General features: G+C 47.0%; 1 long non-coding RNA gene across 3 annotated transcripts in view; it reads right to left on the bottom strand.

Moving 5' to 3' along the window:
• Positions 1-5,459: 5,459 nt before the first annotated feature.
• LOC144369935 (uncharacterized) overlaps positions 5,460-20,216 on the bottom strand; it is a 112,825-nt gene continuing 98,068 nt past the window's right edge. For 2 of the 3 annotated variants that reach the window (XR_013429785.1, XR_013429784.1), the window contains exons 4-7: positions 17,393-17,527; positions 16,895-16,959; positions 6,576-9,520; positions 5,460-5,642 (exon numbers count right to left, since the gene is read on the bottom strand). This is a non-coding gene — a long non-coding RNA (uncharacterized LOC144369935). The remainder of the gene's footprint in view (positions 5,643-6,575; positions 9,521-16,894; positions 16,960-17,392; positions 17,528-20,216) is intronic. The other variant, XR_013429786.1, reaches the window with a different exon arrangement.

The raw sequence follows: 20,216 nt of genomic DNA on the forward strand, positions 1-20,216 counted from the left end.
GTCAGACCACCTGAGTTTGAATCCACCTTTGCCAATTACTAGCTGGATGGCTTTGGGCAAGTCCATTAATTTCTATTCTACTTATCAATGGTGCACAACCAATTACCCCAAATGCAGCAGTTTCAAACAACTACTGTATTACGCTCGTGAATTATGAGTCAGGATTTTGGACAGTGCGTCACAGGAATGGCATGTCTTTATTCTGTGATATTTGGGGCTCACTGTGAAGATTTGAAAGCTGGTGATATCCCCCCAAAAGTAGGGCTTCAATCAGGTAATGGCTCTTGGCTCCCATGTCTGGCTCCTGGGCTGGAGTGACTCAAAGACTACATCAGTGCCCATGGCATGTGTCTATAGTCTCCGCCAGCTCCTTGGCTTTCTCACAAGGTGGAGACCTCAGAGGAGTGGTGCTTCTTGCACTGAGTGTGGGTTCTCTAAGTGCATGGATTCCACAGAGTGGAAGATGCCTGGTACTTTGTGTCCCAGCCTCAGGAGTCACATGACATCACTCATGCCATATTCTATTAGTGGACACAGTCAGAAGCAAATTCAAGGGCAGGGGAATATAAAAATCTCAACTGTCAATGAAAGGTGCTCCAAAGAGTTTGGGTCTATGTTTTAAAAGTACTACATCTTTTCCCACACTCAATTACCATGTCTATAAAAGAAAGATATCAATGCCAATCCTATAAGTTGTTGTGAGGCTTAAATTAGATAATATGTAGTAACTCAGTAACTCAGTAAGTATCAACCTTCATAGCTAGGATTAGCTTTGGCCAAGCCTTTGCACTGTTGGCACATGTGTCCAGCCTCATGCTAAGGCTGTGAGGGACTCTTGAAACCCATCTCCTGCTATCAGGTAGGAGAGGTAGATGCAGACATAGGGCAATTAGCAATTGACGTCAAATGACGTGGGTCAGACTCAGTATTGACAAGGTCAGGGGAAGGAGAGAGAAATGTGAGCCAGTCTGGTCAGACAGGACTTTCAAGAGAAAGTGTAACTTGAGTAGGATCTTGAAGGATTTAATATAGATGAGGAAAAAGGCAGAACTTCTGGGTAACAAAACAGACTTGAAAAAAGAGACCGGAATGAGGTAGCAAGTTCTTGGGACATAGGACATTGACACTTTGCATGAGTGTTTAACCCCTTTCAGTTTCCTAATGGTAAGTTGGGGGTGCAAAAGAGTGTTCTAGTAGTGGAATATCTACCTTTTTGACCATCCATCCATCTATCCATCTACTCACCACCCATCCACCCACCCACCATCTATCCATCCATTCACCAATCACCCATCCATTCATTCATCCATCCAACCCACCCTACCAACCTCGGTTTTAGATGCTAAGTCTGCAAAGGTAAATAAGATGGCCTCCATCACCAGTAGTTCTCTTCACAATCCCCTTCAGCTCTTCTATTCGACTCTGTGCTATTACATATCCTAAGTGCAAGTAGCACTATCTGTTTATAGTTGAGCCAATTAGCTGTACAGGTTTTATTTAGTCATTCTGTAAAGTCAATGAAGGAGGAGGAAAGAAACAGATTCACTGGACACCATCTACATATCAGTCATTTTACTAGAGATTTATTGTTCAGTTTTCTTGCTGAATCTGGTAAAGAAGGCATTATTGGGGCTGGTGTTGTGGCTCAGTGGTAGAGCACTCACTTAGCGAGTGCAGGGCACTGAGATACTCAGCTTCACATAAAAATAAAATAAAGGTATTATGTTTAATTACAAATAAGAGAAAATATTTTTTTAAAGAAGACGTTATTATCCCATTTAATAGAGAGAGAAAAGTAACTTTAAGGGAGTAAACAGTCTTACCAAGAAACTTCAGAAGGAAGCAGTGGGATTGGTATGTGAAACCAAGTGCCCCTGAACCAAGTGTTCAGAGTCTAGGCTCCTTGGCATAAATTAGGTGGTCTCAGAATCCTCGAGGTGTTACAGTAAGACACACACAGACACTTTGTGCTTTAAGACAGGGCTAGAGGATTTGGGCCTGACCTGCCTATAGCCATGGTGATCTGGCTCACCACGAGGAGGAAATGCCTCATATTTGATTACATTTCCCCTGAATGGGAGCCTCTTGCTGAGAGACAAGTGTGCCTATTTCTGGCTTACCACCCCTTTTATATCCCTCCATGCAAACGTGGTTCTTTGCTGGCAGGAGGAAAATCTCAAATATTGGTTAGTTTCTGTTAAAATTTTCAACCATGGAGTTGAGTTTTCATGAAATGGCTGTCATTCTCAACCAGTCTTCACTAAGGTCAGCAATTTCTGCTTGTGAGATTTGTTAGCATGGGGATGTGGGGCAGTGGGGGGATCTGAGGCTGTGGACAAATAAGGCTTATAAGCCCCTGGGGAGTGAAAGTCAGGCTTCATTTGCTTCCCCTAGTTGTCCACAGACTTCACCTGTGAGCTGAAGGTGTGAAGAATGTCAGCCCCGAGCTAGCTCCTGCCCTCCCTCCTCGCTAAAACCCAAAGCAGAGTGGGCTTCCGGGTCTAGTACCCTCACCAGAGGGAGGAGCCTTCCTCGGCCCAGCCCACTTCCCCCGAGAGGCCACCAAATATGTGTCCTAGCTTGTCAGTGGACACAGATGACTGCCTTTGGGGCCACACGTTGTTACCTTCAGTGTTTAGTCTTCTAATGCAGCCACCAATTCAATTATGTGTTGTATTTTTCTTAGTCACACATTGCTCAGCCACTCAACAGAGGTATTCATCTCATGGGACTTGAAGAGATTCAGAATGAGCATGGGGTTAGTAACAGGGTCAGACAGGGGAGGTGTCTACCTATTAACCTTTCATTTTGGCAACCAAACAGCCATACCCAACACATAAGGGATGTCCTAGAGCCTGTCACCATTAATAATTTCATCAATACAAGGTGACTAAGGTTCACCCAAGCTATTTCAATGACAATATCACTATTGTTCAAACCATAGGATCAGCCCGGTAAGAGATGGGAGTGGCGACCTGTTAGGACAAGGGCACCAACAGTCATAACACAGGGAGATCACGGCATGTGCACATTACCTATGGTTCAGGGAGTGTTCAAAGAAGGGACGAATTGTTTCAGCAAGAGAAGATCATGGAAAAAAAAAAAAAAAAGAGAAGATCATGGAAGACTTCCTGAAAATTCTTATGAAGAGGTGTTTGTGTGGAAGGCAACCAAAATGCTCTGCAAGTGAAGTATTATATTTTACCTTCTCTGTCTAAAAAATGAACATAACACCTTCCTCAACTGGACTTGACCCTGCCCTTTTCATTAGAAGCACTGGACCTTGGGAAAGATCCTACAAACACACACACACACACACACACACAGAGAGAGAGAGAGAGAGAGAGAGAGAGAGAGAGAGAGAGAGAGAGAGAGGCGCCTCTGGGTGGCACTGGGCTCTGTAAGTAGGGATGGACCCTGAGAGAGAGCAGCCTGTGGGCTCAGGCTTGGTGGCTTACAGGGCTCTGAGACCTTAGCATCTCTGTTCCCAGACCCTCCCAGGCCCCAGCCCTGGCCAGGTGGGTCCCAGATTCAGCTGTCTGTCTGTCAGAGAAAGTGGGACAGCAGGCAACCAGTTAATTGTGTCTCTATTTCTTAGATGAGAAAACAAAGGCTCGGGGAAGTGGAGGATCTTGCCCCGATGCTGGGGTTTGAACCAGTCCTTTATTTTTCATACTCTGGATTTTAAAAGTTGCTCCCTGGAATGCCTAGTCTCCTTCCTCCTTCTGTTACTGAGGATCCTCAGCACTGTCTGTCCCAGCCCCCTCCACACTGGCTCTCGGGAAAAGGCCACCCAAGGTCAGCCAGTGGCTGCCTGGGGGTGTGGAGGGGGGCTGTGTTCCCTCCCATGCAGGGAGTAAGTACACCTCTCTCACACCCCAAGGAACTGAATGTCCCATGAGAGTCATCACTGTGTCCCCAGCCCTAGGGAACAAAAGCCTTACCTCCTGTCAACTTTTAGGCATCCCTCTGGAGGGCCAGGAAGATGGGGGACTACTCTAATCCCACCCAGTGGTCTCATCTCTACTTGTCTGGGGGAACTTCCTGCCAGAGCATGGGGTGAATTAAATATGTATCAGAAGATTGATCCAGAAGGATTCACCTGAATGTTGGGAGGCAGTCAGATGGGGAATACAAAGGAGAGGAAGGAAACCAGGGTGGAAGAGGGTGCCTGGGGTACACCAGTGTGCCTGACTGATGGCAGAGAGCCAAGAATATTCCAGAGGGTTGGACTAGGGTGACCAAGGGCTAAAACCAGGAAGGCTGGAGCATGGCTACCCTAGACAGGAACAACTTGACTTAATTCAACCCCTAGAACCTACATGGAATGCTTCCTTGGGTGACTTTCAATCACATACTTCTGTCCTCATTCACTTCTCTGAGACTGCTTTGTCCACAGCAAAATTTCCAGAGTAAGCCCTATTGAATTAAACTGAAGTCCTTTTGCTTGGCTTCTATTATGGATGCTCCATGTATCACCTCCTTTTAATCCTCACAGCTGCTTGAGGTAGGTAACATTGTCCCATTTTTTAGATGAGGAAACTGAGGCTCCATGGAGTTAAGTAGCTTCCCAAGGGGCTGACATTTGAACTAGTCAGTCTCCAAGGCCTACCAACGTGTCCAGGGCTAGCAGGGCTAGCTAGCCACTGAGTCATGCCTATCCACAATGAGTACTTCTCAAACTGTTACCCCAAATCCATTCAAGGTAATGAACTTAGTGTTGCACAAAACTGCCTGGGGAGGCCCTGCTGGAGTAGACTGCCTGGATTGGCTCATCGGGTGGGGGTTTCCCACAGGCCAGTTCAGCCAGGCCCACCCAGGCCAGCCTTCAGTTCTGGGGGTGCCAAGACCCTCGGGGAAACTCCTTGCTAGCTCCTAGTCCTGCTCAACTAGCCTTGCCAAGTACTCCCCATCCATCAGCCCACCATTTCCAAGGGATTCATTAGTCTGCTGTTTCCTCTGAGTAATAGAATGAGATGGGGAAGCTGGAGCCGAGAACCAGTGTGACAGGTGAAGGAATTCCTGCCAAAATACAGAGTCCACTGGCTTCTCAGGCTGAGGTTATTTGTAGGACAATCTTGGAAGTTTCCAGCTCATAAAAATTGGAGTATTACAAGGGGAAGGGACCTCATTTCGCTACCTTGCAGCCAGCAAGGGACTCTCATTCTGCTTTACACCAGAGTCAACCAAGGTGGAAAGGAGGCTGAAGCATCCTAACTTCAGGCAGTTGAGGAAAATGTACAGCTTCAAGGACCACTTCTGGGCCAGTGGCAAGAGCCCTGGACAGAGCCATCTGGAATGAGCTCCACTTATTCATTAAAGTGCCTGTTTGTGTCCCAGAGGATTTGGGGACATATTCACTGTAAAATATGAGTGTTTCCAATGCATTATTCTCACTAACTGTAAATAAAAAATAAATGCCAAATAATCATTTCAGGCCCAGTTGTTTGATGGCTTCTTTCCTGGTACTTAATTTTATTTCATGACATAAACTCCAGGGGAGGGTGGGGGCGGGGAAGCTGACTTTTGTCAAAGTACAGTCTCATTGGTTAACACCTGAGGGGAAAATGACTGAAGAGAACTTAATTCAAAAGATCCTTTAGGCACACAGGAGCTTCTTCCAACCAGTGAGAATCAGACAGCTATGAAGAGAGAGACATCAATAAATAATCAGCTGGCTTAGACTTTTAAACAGAAATCCCAGCCTCACTGTCCAAAGGTAAATTGCATCTTTCGCAGCCTCCAAATAGAGCTTCATGCTCCTGTGGACTGGAAAGCTCTGTGGTTGCCAACGTAACCCGACCTCTTTCTAATAGGATCTGTGTATCCCTATTCATATGTATCCCATTTATGTCCTGCAAGTCCTATTAAGTGTCTGTGCCTCCAAACCCTGAGTTAGCATCTTTGTTCCTAGGTCCTACTGTGCTTTCCATTTAAGGCCTAAGATCCTGGTGCAAACACCCCTCCACCACGTCTTGCACAGCAGGAGTGGGGTGGGCTCTGGGCAGGGAGGTGATACTGCTCAGGGCCTGGGTCCTGTGCCCACATATGCGACGACTCCCCAGGGTCCTGAGGAGTCCCAGCCCTTCTCCAGGTGTGATGTCATATTTCAAATCTGATTGGGGATATTTTCCTGACTGCCCAGAACAGCCCAGTGGACTTGATTTCACTGCCTGGGGTATGGATCTGTCAGCGTGACCAGGGAGCAGCCTCTTCCCATGGGATTTGAGTCCCGCCTTCTGCTCCCTGGCCAGGGTTCTAGCTGCCCAGGGTGGTCATGGGCCTGGCTGAGAGGCCCCAGGGCACCCATTACCTGTCTGCTGGTGTTTTATGAGGCCGTCTCTGAAGCAAAGAGCCAGCTAGGGGTTTATGGAGCTTGCCTCTTTATCCCACGAGCACTGTTTCTTATTGTTTGTCATTCTCCCCCAGACGGTGGACACCTCATTCCTTCAAAAGCAACCTGGCGGGCAGGTCTTTTCCGATGGGCAGGGCGAAGGATGCTGTGAGCCAAATGCCATTTCTTCACATGCAGAAAGCACTAAATGCCCTGGAATTTCGAAAAATAGCAGCCTTACCCCCAGTCCTTTTTCCTTGGTCCCCTGGTGGTGGAGGTGGGTGCCCCTCTGTGTGACTGAGGTCCCTCGCCCAGAGCAGAAAGGAGAGGCAAGATGGGGTGATGGGAAGTTTTCTTGGGACCATCTTTCAGGCATGATGCAGCAGGAGAACTGCAGCTCTCAGTCCATGGGGTTGCCAGGAAAGGGGATCCGGAGCTCCCCGGTTTGCCTGCCCAGCTCACTAGCTAGTTCACACTGGGATGTGCAGCAGCTGGGACACACACACTGGATTTCCAAGACGTCCTGCCAAAAAGGTAAAATATTAAAAATTTTAAATTTTGATTACATGTTGGAATAACAATTAGTTGGATATACTAGGTTAAATAAAATACAGTATTTAAATACATTTTACCTTGTAAGTTGTGACTACTAGAAAATTTCTACTGGCCACCAGAGTATCGTGTGGGACCTTTAATTATTTGAGTGGAGGTACTTACTAAACTAGCAGCAGTGTTTCTCCCTTGTTATTCCAAAATGGTGCTTAAAATTAAATATATTGTGTGCATATACACACACCGTATATATAATATATAGTTCAGCTTTAAAACAGTGAAATGATTACCTTTCACCCTCCAGTTTATCACTAAAAAATACCCTTCGCATTTGAAAGAACCATTTCCCCTCTCTGACCACATCTCCTCCTATCCCTGATTGGAAGCGATTGCCATTGCACTTATTAAATTATACTTTTTATTTTGAGAAATTATTTAAAAATTTAGGTGGCACAAAAAATCATCTAACAAACACTTGTGTGCAACTGTCCAGCATTAATCCCTGCTAACCAGTTGTGCTGTTTGTTTCTCCTTAAAATCAAATAGAGAAGGCATTATGGGTAATGCTGGAGCTGCCTTTGAATTGCCTGCAAACTCGCTTCCCTCCCACCTGCCGGGCTCTATTTCCATAGCAAGACAATAGTGTAACCTCAGATGACAACGAGAAAGCCAGCCACTCAGCTGGCACTGGCCCCAGTAGGTACTGTAGAGATACTCAGAGGGCATATACATCCAGAAAAGAAATCTGCAGATTATTTTTTAAAAAAAAAATAGCCATCATTTAGTGTGCCCTAGTTACTTTGTGGGGTCTTTGACCTTTACTCATGGAAATGCTGTCAGAAATCAGTTACACAGAGGCTGAGTGACAGATCTGAGGTCACCAGCCCAGCAGTGTCAGAGCCTGGGCTGAATTCACGATGTGCTCTGCTGTCACCCAGTAGATCATCTGAATCAGAATCTTCTCCATCTTACAGCCCAGGAGAGCAGTGGAAATGTGGGTTGGGCTTCCTGGAAGCTGAAGATAAAGGAGAAAGCCCTTTCAGATTGTGGAGAAGCATTTCTTAGCTACCTGGGCCCATTCCCCTGGCCAGAAGTCTCTGCTTCTTCATGCCACATGCCTTTCCTGGCTGCCCATGGGCTTTCTGGTCATTTCTTGGGAGACAGAAGCACTTTCTGTCTAAGTGGTGGCTGGAGATGAAGAAATTGAGGGCCTTGGAGTCAAGCTAAGCCAGGCTTCCTTGTAATTTAAATGTGAAATGTTCCTGAAAATCTCATGTGAAGAAACCTTGGCCTCCAAAGCAGCAATGTTCAGAGGCTGGGGTTTGGGGAAGCAACTGCATCACGAGGGCTCTGACCTTACCAATGGATTCATCCATTAATGGGTTCCTAGTAGGATGACATTATTGGGAGGAGGTGGTGGGATCCCTTGGAGGCAGCAGGTTACTGGGGCATGCTCTGGAAGGTCTATGTTGTCCCTGGTCCCCCCTCTGTCTGTCTACTTTCTGGCTGCCATGAGGTGAACAGCTTTGCTCTAACACACCATCCCCCCGTGATGTTCAGCTTCACCTCAAACCCAGAGGGAGGGACCCAAGCATGAACTGAAACCTCTGAAACTGAGCCAAAACAAAACATTCCCCTTTGAGTTGCTTTTCTCAGGTATTTCATCACAGTGACAGAAAACTGACTAACATACTTGGTTTCTGTCTCAAAAAGAAAAAAAAAATCTTAATAAGAAGTAATCATTGTTTTTTTGGTGTTGTGTTTTTTTTTTTCTAATACTAGAGACTGAAAGCAGGGGGGCACTACCACTGAGAGATATCCCCAAATTGGGTCTCACCGAATTGTTTAGGGCCTTGCTTAATTGCTGAGGCTGGCTTTGGATTTGCCATCCTCCTGTCTCTGCCTCCCAAATCACTAGGATTACAAGACACCGTGTCCTGCTATTTTTTTAAAATTTATTTTAAGTATTTAATAACCTTATTTTCTTGTGTTTCTAATCTAATTTGGAGTAATGAACAAAATTTTTTTTTTCCCAACTTACTAGGAATTGTGTTGAGTTCCAGTTTATAGCAGGTTCACTGTGATGATATCACACTGCTTCTTTGGGGACCAAGGCTTCAACACCTGATACTCAGGGTCAACCATGCAAGGAGGCAGGATAAAGTAACAGGTGAGAATGGAAGGAAATTGCATACCGAACTCTTTTCCAAGAGGAGACAGTTGAAAGACTTGGTGCATGGATTGGTTGAACTACCTGAGGTCTCAAAATGAGGGCTTGGTTTGGCTAAGTAAGATCAGTGACTAATTCCCTGCCTCTCCGAAGTCCTCTGGTCCTTATGCAGGTAAAGCCTTTATGCTGAATGTTGCTGACTACCTCTAAGTTTATGAGCTCCAGGAGACAGGAGTTTGGCCTCTTGTAGAGTTCAACATGTCTAATTCAACATTCTGCATGTGAGGGGTGTTTGAGAATTTTTGTGGAATATATAATGATGCCAACGATAAAATTAAGATATACTGCCCTTGCAATGAACAACTCTCCATCCCAAGGCAGAGCAGGTGGGTGGTGGTGAATCTCTTCCCTGATCTGGATACCACCAGAAGGATCCACATGGGGGGCTGTTCGCTCAGGAGGAGCTGGCAGGGTGGAGAGGAGAGGGCAAGAAGAAAGAGAACACATGTTCTGCAGAAACTTCCAAACAATCAATGGCACAAATGCTTCTTCTTACAAACATGCAATGCGAGGCAGATGTTTACCCAGGACAATCCAGAGAGGAAAAGCCGGGGAAAGCCAGAGAGATTCACATTCCACAAACAAGGGATTTCCTGGGGGAAGGAGTGGCAGGTAATGGGTTCTGCAAATTTCTCCTCCTGATAACTACATCACAGACTGAGTCCGAAGAGACTCTGTCTTCCTATTGAAACCTTATTTAAATACTGTCGCCTGTGCCAGGCAGAATTGCACATATTGGCTGGCTTAGACTGTTTTCTCAAACCTTTATGAAATACTTGGGGGAAGAAATCTGTGGGAACATGGGACACAGCTCACAGGGAATTCTCTCTTTAGGAGTCAGCCTTTCCCAATTCTGACTAGTGGCCTTTAACCGAGTAAAGTCAGTGGAGAAAACAAGAGCTGTGCTTCTTTTTATTTTATTTTATTTTTATAGTGCTGGGGATTGAACTCAGGGCCTTGTGCATGCGAAGCAAGCGCTCTACCCACTGAGCTGTATCCCCAGCCCCAAGCCATGCTTCTTTAAGATGGTAAAATACTGCTTATGTATGCTCTGCTCTCCCCACCCAAGACCACTCCAAGAACCTCTTGAGAAGAGCCTGCATGACAGTCAGGCTCGATCCTTCTTGGGAATTTGCTCCAGGATTCTTTCCAGGCACAGTAGAGGGTTCAGTAGTGGGGTTTAGGGATTTCAAACACTGGTCCACATATGGGCACAATATTCTTTGAGACTAGGAATAACCTAGCTTGTGACCCTAGGCCCTTCCTCCATCTTTAAAGAAATCGACATGAGCTGATTCTTGACACTCTGTGAGTTGCAAAATGCAGAGTCTTGTGTTTTTTCCCCCAGGAGTGGGCGTGTGTGCCTGGCTGTCCATTCTTATCCACCATCTGGCCAATATTTGTTTTGGTTTGGGGTTTTGGGGGGTATTTTTTTTCAGGAGGCAAGCCAGGATTTCATGTAGGAAGCCTTAAAACTGAGCAAAGCCTACTGGCTCGTTTTCCTTGACCAATGGAAGAGTTGGCCATTCCTGAATCAAATGACCATGTGAACCAGCAAACTCCATCTAGTTTAGGCCCCAAGGCTGAGGCTGCTGACCAGAACTGGACTGTTTCAGATAGCTGGGGTTGCTTTCAAGCACAGCCACAGGGTCATGCCCCACCCTACTACAAGCCTGCATATCTATTAAGTGCATTTTATGTGCCAAGCACAGAACAACAGCAGGTCTTGTCTCCAGCCCCATAGAGCTTGCAGCCTTATGGGAAACAGGACCATAAACCAGAGAATCAGCAACACAAGGTGACACCTGGGAAGGAGTCTCGGGGATGGTGACTCTAAGAAATTTCATGGAAAGCTGCTAGAAATGTCTGTCCCCTGCCAATCTCTGAAAGCAGTGGCCTGGTGGGTGGAAATAGCTCCAAGGTCATGAGAAAAGGGTGGGGGCCTTTCCTTGGCATCTGACTGGGATCTTGACTTTTATACCCTACTCAGAAGATTCCTAAGTCCCCGCCTTTAAGAGGGTAGAGGCCTCTGGATATTTCTGGTATTTTCCATGTGTCTGGGGCCCAGTGTAGTGTGTGGTTGGGGTGGAAGGACTGGAGACAGCAGGAAAGGCAGCTTCTGGGGGCCTGACCGGCATTTGGGCGGGAATGGGTTGGGGACCCTGGAGGTCAGAGGGTCAGGTCAGGAGGCTCTGCTGCAGACGCTGTGGGGCAAGGCTGAACAGTCTGGGAAGGTGAGCAGGAAATGGCTCTAAGGTACAGATTTATTCACTGTCGGGGCTTGGGTCCCAGCCGGTTCTTTGCTCAGGCTTGGTAAATCCTCCAGTTCTGGAGTCATTTTTATTAGCGATTGCCTTTCTTTCTTCTTTTTTTTTTTTTCTTCTTTGAAAATGTGGTTGGACGAAAATGAAATTTCAGATGTGTGTGTCTCAGCATTGATTTTTCTATTTGTAATAACACACCCCGGCATATCTCCTTTGATATCAAGAGGATAAAATGTCCCTAACACGGAGCTCTCCATTCTGGGGTAATGGATAAAGCCTGTTTATGAGATGTCATTTATTCCACAATAGACAGTAAATAAAAGCCATTTCAAGCTTGGGTTAAATCAAAGCTTGTTCAGGATTTCAGCAGATTTGCAAATCACCTCGGGGACCCTCATCAGTTGCAGCCGCTTTCCCTCCTTGTGGTTGACGCTCCCGCCCTCTGCCCAGCCTCCTCCGCCCCCAGCCACCCCAGCTCCTGCCTGATTTGGAAAGACAACTGGCCTGGCTGAGGACCTAGTGTCACAGGAAAAAGTTCCTTCCCACCATTTGGGAAATAAAACCTTTAAAAGGAAACAAGAAATTGAGGTTATATCAACAAAAGCCAGAATGTCAAAAGGAAGAGAAAAAAAAAGTTTGCAGGAAAATAAGATGCCAACCAGAAATGGAGAAAGGTCTGGAAGACTTAGCTCCTTTTAGTCAGGTGCAGATTCTGTGTTTCCTCCCCCAGGGACCTTGTGCACCACAGGGAGGGGAGGGAGAGGGGGGACCACCTTGAGCATCTTCCCGCCAACCCAGGCCCTTGCCCTGAGCTCCCCAATTCCTGCACTCCAATCCCCCATTCAATCCCTGCACACCCTGGCCTTTAGGACCAGGCTGCAGCCTCAGCTCCTCCAGGAAACCCCATGCCTCTTCTCTCCCTGCCTGTCACTCACTGCATGGGTCTTATTTTGTCTCACCTGACTCCTGCTCATTTTGGCCATGAGTATTGCCTCCACAGCTGAAATGTATATTCCTCTAAGAGTCAATCCTGGGCTTCTGCTCCAAGTTTCTTCAGGAATTTCCACCCACCCCACCCCCCAGCATCCCCAAAGACATCCAGATCCTGTCTTCTTGTCCCATGGAGCAGGCCTGGGGACATTTTCTTCTATAAAGCCAAAGTCTTCCTCCTTATAGCATCACCCCACTCTTTCTTTGGGTTGGGGGGAGACTGGAGATTGAAACCAGGGGCACTCAACCACTGAGCCACATCCCCAGCCTTTTTTATATTTTATATGGAGACAGGGTCTCACTGAGTTGCTTAGTGCCTCACTAAGTTTCTGAGGCTGGCTTTGAACTGGCGATCCTCCTGCCTGAGGCTCCCAAACCACTGGGATTACGGGCGTGTGTCATCCCGCCCAGCATACCACCCCAGGCTTTGACACTAGACCTGCCTTTCAGAGGGATCATGTATGAGTCTAATTATGCTTACCATGGTAGCATTCCCACAAGGGAACTAAACCTGTCTAGTATGGTTCAACCATGCTCAGGACAGATTGCCAATTTGGTTTCAATTTATTGCTAGTTTAGACCTAACAATTGGTTGGCTAGTTTAGACCTAACAACGACATCAGAAAATGTGTTCAAATATTTCTGTCTTTGTCTTATCTTCCCAATTAAATATTTACGGAGCCACAGCTTTGTACAAAATTCTATTTGGGGCCTGTGAAAGGTGGTATTATTGATTGATATCGTTGCCATCCCTCCCTGAGTCTACCTTAGGTGGGAAGATGATATATTCCTGCCCTGTTGACCATGTGACTTGCTTGGACAATGAAATGTGAGCAGAAAGTGGAGCAGACCAACAGCTAACTTTCTGTGAACATTGAACGTGAACCAGCAAAGAAGTTTGCTCTTAGAAAGACACGCAGATCATCAGCACTGGGCTAAAGTGATGAAGTGAGGACCTGATTTTGAGAACTCACAGGCAGGTTCCACAACCTCAAGAGGCTGACAGTCTAATTGAAGAAAGTATTGTCTCTGTCTTGGGCCAAATAAGTCATAAAAATAGTAAAATCTTAAGGAGTTCAAAGGAGGAGAGCTGACAATGAGCCGGGTGGTCCTGGGAAAAGATTTAGGGAAGGTGGGGTTTTCTTCCATTTGGTCAGTGGCTTGTGGATTCACTTCGGCTGGATGGGTCTCAGTAACTTTAAGATCTGCCTGTGGAAGTCCCTGCACACTGAGCTCAGCCTCTGGTGTTGAGGACTGAAGACTCTTGGCATTCCTCTCCAGAGGTGAGCCAGAGAGAGTGCAATCTGCACCTAGCATCATGACAGGCCTGGGAAGACTTTGAACAGACGACTTGCCAAAGGTTTGATGACATCAGTGGCAAAGATATTTGAGATAGAACCCTTTTCATCTTTCTGAAATGGTAATGTAGGAGTGACTCTCTGTGCCTCAGTATAAAACCAACCTGGGTAAGGGACTGGCCCCTGGAAACTAGCCAGAAAGGTCCTCAGCAGCACAGGTCCTGACTGATACTTTGTTCCTTTCACCCGCCTGGACTAGGACAGTTAACCCAACATCATCAATCTCACTTAGTCTTCTCAGCAGCCTTTCAAGGGTTGTTGTTCTTCCCATTTCACAGATTAAAAAGCTGAGGTTTAGAGGGAGTACCTATTTTGCCCAGGGTTAAATAGTCAGTGAGTGATAAGCCAGGATTGGAACAGGGTTCTATCTGAACCCAGGGCTTTGTCTTCAACATCCTCTGCTGCCTGGACAGTGGAGCCCTGCCCCATTGCCCTGTTCCCTAGTGGCCCTCTGTGGAGACCAAGAGACAGTGTCTTCCTCAGGAACCACCCGGGGAGACCCTGCCACTCAGCCAAGAGGTTCAAGCCCAGAAGAGCTGCAGAGTAAGGCAGCAGAGATTCTATGGGAATTATGAAAAGAAAAAAAGGGGGGCCAGGGTGGGAGGGAGGAGGACAGAAGATGAAGGGAAGAAGGGGAGGCCGAGGTTGGCCCCCTCAGTGCCCTGGTGCCTCGAATGCTGCTCTGTGCCTGTGATTTCTTCTGAGCGGTGCCTGGGTACGTTCTGTTACAGTTAACGTTGTGTCAGTGGTTTCATTAGGACCCAGGTTTTGATTTATAACCCTCTCTGCAAAAATGTGCTCCTGGCTGTAAACTGGCATCTGAGGTCTTGGGCCAAGAGAGCTATTTCTATAGAAGACACACAGGACCTGGTCCAGGAGGGGCCTGGTCCAGGAGGGGCCACTCTTGAATCCATCCTGAAATAAAAGAAGGGGGCAGGGACTGAACAGCAGCCTAGATTCCAGAAGGAGTGACCAGTGGGTCAGTGTCTTCAACAGTTGTAGGCAGAGACTTTCACAGAAGTTATGCAAACACCATTCACAGAGATGTTGCCGTGTCGTAATCCTGAAGAATAGTAATTAATAATGGTGATGAAGACAGTGATCTCAAGGCCAAGACTCCCTTGTGGAGTGACACAGGAATCTTACCCCGGAGCTTCCCAGAGCACTGTCTCACTGACATGGCGTAGGCTCAGGTCAGGAATTATTGTCTGCAATTTTTAAACAACAAAACTGGACCCTAATGCTGTGCCTTGAGGAACCAGCCCCGGTTCTGTTGGGGTTTGCCATCTAAACCGGGGTGCTAATACATAACAAAGCAGAGTTGATCTGCATGCCAGCTGCTCATTTTTTCCACTTTTATTTTAGAATAATACACATCATTGGAAACAGGTCCCATTTTAAGCCACATGAGGCTTGAGAAAAATAAATGTGAAAATGATAGTGCTATTTAATATAGGAATCATTATTACTATTATTATTACAAAGAACCTATTTGAAACTGCCTAAAAACCTAAAAACTGATTAATATTTTTAGGGGATTAGAAGGTATGTTTTTATCTTCAAATATAAATTCTTCTCTCCCCAATGGTTGAATAATCATAATCATAATCGTTATCACCATCATGTTCATCCCTTCCATTAATGCATTGCCTGGTACATAATTTCCTATGAATTGGCATATTTGCAGCTCAACTACCCCCATTTAACAGATGAGGAGATGGAGGCTCAAGTGCACTTGGTAAATCGAGGGGGCTCTGGACTCAAGTTCAGATGATGGGCAAGTTCAGCACCGTCCTCCCCTCCCATGGCAATGCTTTGCTGGCTGATTGTCTTGGAGCCTCCAATTGCAGAAATTAGATTCACCATCCAGGAGAAAGCTAATGCACTCACTGTCAGGAAAGATGTGGCAGGGACAAGCCCCTCGATGTCTCACCAGCACATTCCCTATACATGGGTCCTCCGCCCTGTCTCTGTTCCCAGCCTGGCCCTCCTGCTGGAACCCTGTCCCATAAAAGCCTGCCCCAGGATCTGAGAGCCGGGTAGAGTGCCATTGCTCCCACTGTGCAAGACTTGGGCTGTCACTGTGCTGTTATTTATGAGTCCCCCTTGCTCAATGAGTGGCCTCGAAGGGGGCCCAGCCTGGGCCTGCTGTCTGGCCACACTTGTCACACGTCATTAGATGTTTGGTTGCCGCTGACCCTTTTGCCATCTGGCTGAGTGGCCTCGGGGTGAGGGGAGGCAGGAAGCAGCTCCCACTGCAGCCCCCCAGCCTTTGTGGTGTTCGGGAAATTGAAGGTTTGCAGAAGCCGTTGTTCTGAGCCACCAAGGGGAAGCCAGACTAGAAAATAACATTTTAGAGAGGGCGGCCCAGTTCAGATTTCTCAGCACTGGCGCGACTGCCATTTGAAGCAGATGATTCTGGGAAACAGGGGCCGTCCTGTGCATTGTAGGATGTTGAACAGCCTGGCTTCCACCTTCTGCACACCGGTGGCACACCTGTCCCAGATGCGACCACAAAATATTACTCCACACATGGCCGAATCATTCCCTGGAGAGAGGGACAAAATCACCCCCTTAGAGAAATGATGGCTGGCTCTAGGGAGGTAAACCTTGGCAGACCTGTAAGCCCCCCAAACAAGAGCCATTTTTTGAGCAGTGCAAACAGAGGGCAGGAGGCCCACGCACACCGTGTGGCCCAAACCCTGGCACCGTTTATCTTATGGTGGGCCCCTGTTTGCCGGTGGGGAAACTGCAGTTCAGAATGGGGACGTGATTTGTTCAAGGCCTCTTGGCTGGGAAGTGACAGCATTGGGTTTGAGATCCAGTTTTCTTGAAAGTGATACTCTGTGTCCTGGTTCACTTGGGCGCCCAGCTGGTTGGTCCTGAGTGTTTCCTGATTGCACTCTTGGTCTGATGCAAAGGGTGTTTAGATTATGTCGTCCTATTGTTTCTACTGACCCCATGCCTGATTTGTTGTTGTTGTTTTAATCTCAGTAACCCACCTAGTGCCCTCCAGCAACCTCTGCACTCCACCATATCATCTTATCCATAGGACCCAGGGTGGTGGGAGAACTTAGTGCCCCTCCACAGGATGCTTTCATTGTACAAAGATCCTGGGCCGAGAAACCCAAAGCAATGCTATTCTGTGACACTTAAGTTACTTTACCAGGTTGGTGTGGAGCTCTTTAAGTTGGGTGTTTCCCAGCCTATGCAAGCCTGAAGAATCCATCACTGTGAAAGAGAATTATTTGAATTTAAAAAGACTAGAAATATGGTCAAATGGTTGCTATTTTAACAATTACACATATGACTTTGATTATGTCACCCCAGATCCTCTCCGGAAACAAGTAACACATTTCCCAAGGTCTTTTGTGGTGTTTTACAAAATAAGCCCAACCCAATACTGCCTATCTCCAGATGTGTTTTGTGGTTTCTGAATGAAATCCTAGGTCATATATAAGCCAGCAAAATGGTCCACCCACACATAAATTGTGTGACCTTGAGCTCTTCTCAATCCCCTTCTCTGAATTGCATGCCCCACTTGCCGTCTAGCAGTAGGTCTTGTTCTGGGTGTGAGTTGTGACTAAGGGCCTGGTTTATGGACCCACCAGATTACCTGGGCTCCTCCCTTAACATGGCAGTTTATCTGAGTTTCAGGGTTTACCAGAAACGCTTGCTCCTTGAACAGATCACTTCCTTTGCCAACTTGTAGATGTCTTCAACTTCTGTTTATCCTAGTTTATTTGGCTGCGAGGCTATCACAGGGCGTGAAGACCAGGTGAGGCAGGGTGAACACCATCTGGCAGGAGAGACAAAGGCAAAACTTTTGAGAGTCAAAAAGTTTTCAGCCCCTTCCAAGCTCAGGCCTCTGCTTGCCGTATGACCCCAATATACTGCCACACTTTGGGGGACTGCCTGGGTCATCAAATCAGCATGTGATTTAATTAAGTGGTGCCCTGTGGTTAGTAATTGTAATGTGTGAGAACACGGATCCCAGCCGCACCCTCTTCCTGCATGGGTTGTACACAAGCCAGCACATGTCCACTGCCTCCAGTTCTCTCATCGGGACCACGGCCTTGCAAAAGGGGACATTTAGTGTGTGTGGATGGGGCAGGGACAGGGGAATCTGAGGCCCAGAGAATGGATATCCCCAGCCAGAGACCTTGAAGTGACTCACCTGCACCTGCGGCAATTGTCTGTTATGAGAATGGCCGGCTTGGAGGGACAGCCCCTGCATCGCTAGAAAGCATAATGCAGGAGGCTTCAGACCCTGGCAACTCCGCCACAGCCTGCAGGCCAGCTTCCATGCACAACAGACACCTGTGGGCATCTACAGCACCACAGACATGTGGTGCAGGAACAGGAGGGTCACACAGGACTGAAAACCACCAGCGGGAGCACACCCCATAAAAGGCAGCCAGGGCTGCCAATTTCCATTTTCATTGGAGTGGCTGGCACTTAGTAATCCAAAAGCTTTATTTAAGGGCTGACCTCTGACTGGGCTTGTCACTCCGGTGGCAGGTGCCTGATAGCCACTGGAAATCAATAGCCAGCGTGAAGGTCACTTCCTAGAAAAACTGGGGCTATCAACGTGTCAGTTCCAATGAAAGATGATAACCAACCAGCAGAGAAGTTTATCTGTGGCCGAGGGCTCATCTGAGCTGGGCCTGTTGTGGGCTGTACATGTGCGAATGAGAGTACCTATGTGTGAGAGGCATGTGAGCATGTGTGCATCAACACGTGTGTTTATGAAATAGCATGCTTGGGCAAGAGGAAGTGAATTGTGCCTTTGTGTGAATGTGAATGGGCATGTACATATGCAGATGTGTGCGTTTGTGTGTGCAGTGTGTCTCAGCGCAGATGGCGAGGTGTTTAAGGGAAGGGCACATCTGTGGCTTTTGTGCATGTACTCGTTTTCATGTGTGGTTATGTGTCTGGGTCCTGCACACTCATGACTGTGCTTGAATGCCTCCAGGTTGGGCGTACAAGAAAGAGTAAGGTGCCTCTGATGCCTTGCACACATCTTATGTGGCCTGTACAGGCTGAAATAATGTGGCCCTGTCTCCCCTCCAGGCTCCCCTCTGGCCCTCTCCCCTCCATATCCAAGCTGCTCACTGCTCGCTTCTCGGCCTCCAATCACCCCCTTGAGGATGCAAACCATCCTCTTCATCAGGGGGCCACACATGCTCTGCCTTCCAAGTACTTCTCTTCTCATTTTTCCCATCCTGCCTCTTTCCTACTATTTAGTTCTCAAGGTCAATGCCAACCCCTTAGAGAGACACCCTGGCCACCCTCGAGGTGCCCTGCACCCTACACTAAATGTGCTTCTTCTGACTATTGTAAACACCTGTGAGAATTTCAATTCATCACTAACTAGTGCTTACTGTCCCAAGCTTTGGGTGGCTGAGCCCCCACTGAGGTTTCCGGGGTGCCTAGCTAATGTCTGACACATACCAGTTATGCATCCCTTGGCCTCTCTTCAGAGATGGAGAATTCCATCTGCCGAGGATCCCACTCTAGGCCTGTGACCTACACCTCCCTAGTCCTCGATTTTCCCACCTGTAAAATGGTACTACCTGTCCCAGAATCAAACAAAGTAAGTAAGGATAAAATATTTGAGAGACACGAGTTGTCAGATACACATAACATTTTCATTTAAGGGCGGTTATTACTCAAGAAAAGATATGCAGAAAGGGGCAGCCAAGTTAAATCAAGGAATCTCAGAGATTCCAGAGTGATCTTCTCTAAGCCATTAATCTCATTCATATATATAAACAACTCAGAGACCTCCCCAGCCTTGGTCAGCCAGGCTGTTATTTCCTGCCTGGATACCTGTTCTCTGGAAAGTTTCCTAGTCTCTTCCTTTCATAATGAGTCTATTTGGGGAGAGTAAAGAGTGATTTTTCCCTTAAAGAAAAAGAAAGGCAATATGAAGAATGAGTCAACACTACTCAAAGAGGATGGTTTGTTCTGCATAGTTGCCATGGGAACCTGGAGCTGGGTACCAGGGCTGCTTGAGCTCTGTTTGCTAAGCTGCCCTGAACTGTGATTTAGGAGCTGGATTCCTGTCCCCACCTCTGCTGAATTGTGCCATCATCCCCTCACTCCTTGGGCCTTCAGTTTCCTCATATATAATAATAGAGAGTCTAAAAGATGATCAGGAATCTCTGGGTCCTTCATGCTTTGCATATGTAAAATTCTAAGTTACATTTCTTCTCTGGGTCTCAGTTTTTCCATCTGTAAAGTGGGAGTTGCCTCTTGTAAATAATTAAAGGGAAAGGGTATGAAAAGAGAGCCTGGGTTAGATGTAAGCTTCAAGTCTTCCCATCCCAGAATGACATCTCTTTATTTTTAAAACAGAGCCTTGTGATATGGATTCTAGTATGAGAGTATTCCATTCTTTTGTTTATTTATCAACAAACCTGCAATGAGCAACAACAGCATCAATGTGACAGATGTGGCAGAAGGAGCTGAGAATGTGGAAGTAA

This window comes from Ictidomys tridecemlineatus, chromosome 13, assembly GCF_052094955.1.
Source record: "Ictidomys tridecemlineatus isolate mIctTri1 chromosome 13, mIctTri1.hap1, whole genome shotgun sequence".
In the NCBI taxonomy this organism is placed as follows: Eukaryota; Metazoa; Chordata; class Mammalia; order Rodentia; family Sciuridae; genus Ictidomys; species Ictidomys tridecemlineatus.